Source organism: Miscanthus floridulus, chromosome 19 (assembly GCF_019320115.1).
Source record: "Miscanthus floridulus cultivar M001 chromosome 19, ASM1932011v1, whole genome shotgun sequence".
Classification (NCBI taxonomy): domain Eukaryota; kingdom Viridiplantae; phylum Streptophyta; class Magnoliopsida; order Poales; family Poaceae; genus Miscanthus; species Miscanthus floridulus.
Genome location: NC_089598.1, coordinates 51,574,741 through 51,578,800, shown reverse-complemented (window position 1 = coordinate 51,578,800; position 4,060 = coordinate 51,574,741).

Sequence of the window (4,060 nt, the reverse complement as noted above, 5' to 3'; positions counted from 1 at the left end):
TACAAAATGTAGCCTCATCTAGCGGTTTAGTGAAGATATCCGCTAATTGATCTTCGGTTCTTACACCTTCTAGTGATATGTCATTTTTAGCAACATGGTCTCTTAGAAAGTGATGGCGGATATCTATGTGCTTGGTGCGGGAGTGTTGAACTGGATTATTTGCAAGTTTTACCGCACTTTCATTGTCGCACAAAAGATGTATCTTTTCTAGAACTACACAATAGTCTAGCAAAGTTTGTTTCATGTATAATATTTGTGCACAACAAGCACCCGCAGCAATGTATTCCTCTTTGGCGGTGGACAAAGCCACACTATTTTGTTTCTTGGAGGACCAAGACACAAGTGATCTACCAAGCAAATGGCACCCTCCGGATGTGCTTTTTCTATCAACTTTGCAACCGGCATAATCCGAATTGGAATAGCCAACTAATTCAAATATAGCCCCTTTGAGATACCATAGGCCAATGCTTGGTGTGTGCTTAAGATACCTAAGGATTCTTTTATGACAATTAAATGTGTTTCCTTAGGATTAGCTTGAAATCTAGCACACATACACACACTAAACATGATGTCAGGCCTAGATGCGGTTAAATATAACAAGCTACCAATTATGGAACGGTAGAGAGTTTGATCAACCGGGTTACCTCCCTCATCTAGGCCAAGATGTCCATTGGTAGGCATTGGTGTCTTGATTGGCTTACATTCATCCATCTTGAATCTCTTGAGAAGATCTTTTGTGTATTTCTCTTGAGAGATGAAGATGCCTTCTTTCATTTGCTTGACTTGAAAACCAAGAAAGAATGTAAGCTCACCAATCATTGACATCTCGAACTCCTTTGACATCAATTCACCAAATTCTTTGCACGAGTCTTCATTTGATGATCCAAAGATGATATCATCAACATATACTTGACAAATGAAGATATGCCCATCAAGCTTCTTGGTGAATAGTGTGGTGTCGACCTTCCCAATGGTGAAGCCCTTCTCAATGAGGAAGTCCTGAAGGCGCTCATACCAAGCTCTTGGGGCTTGCTTAAGCCCATATAGTGCCTTGGACAACCTATAAACATGATTAGGATATCTAGGGTCTTCAAACCCGGGAGGTTGATCAACATAGACTACTTCATTGATAAAGCCATTTAAAAAAACACTTTTCACATCCATTTGATATAGTTTCATTTCATGATGTGATGCATATGCAAGTAGGATACGGATGGCTTCTAATCTTGCAACCGGTGCAAAGGTCTCTCCAAAATCCAAACCTTCAACTTGGGAGAACCCCTTTGCAACTAGTCTTGCCTTGTTCCTCACAACAACACCTTGATCATCTTGCTTGTTGCGGAACACCAACTTTGTTCCAATGACTCTTGCACCTTTTGGTCGCTCTTCAAGAGTCCAAACTTCATTGCGAGTAACGTTGTTCAACTCTTTATGCATGGCATTGATCCAATCCGGATCTTTAAGAGCTTCTTCTATCTTGGTAGGCTCATAGCAAGAGACAAAAGAGTGATGAGCAATAAATGAAGCAAGTTTTTGAGATCGAGTCATTACACCCTTTGATGGACTCCCTATGATGAGATCTTGTGGATGATCTTGTAGGAGAGGTGTATTTCTTCTATTGACCATTTGAGGAGGAGGTTGTGGAGCATCAACATCTTGTGCTTGTACCACCATTTGCTCATGGGAGACATGAGTATCTTCATTTTCTACTCTCCCATCTTTTTCACCATCTTGTGGCACACTTGATGAAGAAGGTTGATCAATGACTCATACATCATCTTTATCATCTTTTGGCTTGATGTCTCCCACCGGAATATTCTTCATAGCCTCCCTCAATGGTTCATCACCTACATCATCAAGATTCTCATGTGCTCCTTGGGAGCCGTTAGATTCATCAAATTCCACATCATATGTTTCTTCAACCAAGCCGGTGGCATGATTAAATACTCTATATGCTTTGGACTTTGATGAGTAACCAACAAGAAAACCAATATCACAACGTCTTTGGAACTTCCCTAGGTGTTGCCTCTTTTTGTAGATGTAGCATTTGCAACCAAACACCCTAAAGAAGGAGACGTCCGGCTTCTTCCCATTGAGCAACTCATAAGGTGTTTTGCCAAGGAACTTTTGAAGGAATAGGCGATTTGATGCATAGCATGCGGTGTTGATTGCTTCCGCCCATAGAGCTTCGGGGGTGTTGTACTCATCAAGCATTGTTCTTGCAAGAGTGATCAATGTTCGGTTCTTCCTCTCAACTACACCATTTTGTTGAGGAGTATAAGTTGTGGAGACTTTATGTTTGATACCAACTTCATCACAATAGGCTTCAATGTTTGTGTTGTCAAACTCTTTTCCATTATCACTTCTAATCTTCTTGAGCTTCACTTCAAATTCATGTTGTGCTCTCTTGGCAAACTTCTTGAAGCAAGATGCAACTTCGGATTTGTCATGAAGGAAGAATACACATGTATACCTTGAATAGTCATCAACAATCACAAGACAATAAAGATTTCCTCCCAAACTCTTATATGTTGTTGGTCCAAATAAATCCATGTGAAGGAGTTCTAGCACTCTTGTGGTTGACATGAAAGCTTTTGTTGGATGGGTATTTGCATCTTGCTTACCGGCTTGACGTGCACTACAAAGCTTGTCCTTTTCAAACTTCACATCCTTCAACCCTCTCACCAAACCATTCTTCATAAGCTTCTTGAGTGAGCTCATCTCAACATGGGCAAGTCTTCTATGCCATAGCCACCCAAGTGTTGTTTTGGTGAATAGGCAAGTCTTCAAATTTGCATCTTTAGAGGTAAAGTCCACTAGATATAAGTTGTTGTATCTAAATCCATTGAATATCACTTGATTATCATCTACCTTGGATACAACAACCTCCTTCTCGGTGAACAAGCATTGGAAGTCAAGATCACACAATTGACCAACGGATAGCAAGTTGAAGCTCAATGAAGAAACATATAGCACATTGGAGATGGAATGATCATTTGATATTGCCACTTTGCCCAATCCTTTAACCTTGCCCTTTGAGTTATCTCCAAATGTTATTCTCTCTTGTCGATCTACCTCTTCATCTAGTGAGGTGAACATACAAGGAACACCGATCATATGTTGAGTGCAACCACTATCAATAACCCAATGACTTCCACTGGTCTTGTAGTTCACCTACACACAAGAGATTCAAGCTTTAGGAACCCAAACTTGTTGAGGGCCCTTCACCTTCTCAACAAGTGACTTAGCCACCCAAATCTTCTTAGGCCTATTCTTGTTAGGGGGTCCTAAGAACATGACTTTCATCTTTCCACTAGAATCCTTTCTAAGCATGTAGTGAGCATTGAAGGCAAAGGGTCTAGCATGCTTGGGCAAGGGTTGTGGCGGTGGAGTTTGGCACTCATGAGCAAAGTGACCTTCTTGTCCACACTCAAAACATCTCTTTGGCTTTGGCTTTGGCTTTGATTGTTGTTGTTGAACTTGAGCCTTCTTCTTCTCTACACTTGCCACATATCCAATGCCACTTCTATCCATCTTCATGACGGTGTTCATGAGTAGCTCACTTTGGAGATGCTTGCCTCTTGCAAACTTGCTCAATCCCATCTTGAGATGCTCTTTCTCCATCTTGAGCTTCTTGTTCTCTTCCTTGAGAACATCATTGTTCTTCTCTTCCTTGAGCTCCTTGTTCTCTTCTTTGAGCTTCTCATTTTCAAGGATCAACTCTCCATCACGATCAAGAGTTTCTAGCACAATGGTGTTGTGGCTTTTCATCTCTTCAAGATCTTTCATGAGCTTTTCATTTTCATTCTTGAGCTTGACATATTCATCATAGTCATTGCACTCAACCACTTTCTTGCCTTTGCCACTAGATCCTTGCTCGATTCTCTCATCAATTAAATCATCACATGATGTAGCTATATCAATCTTAACAACATGGTTAGTAGCATCATGTGACTCAGTTGGTAAAAATTCTTGAGCAATAACAAGAGTATCATAATTGATCTTTAGAGTTGTATATTCATCTTTTAGCTTGTTGTGGCTAGTGATGAGCTCATTGTGC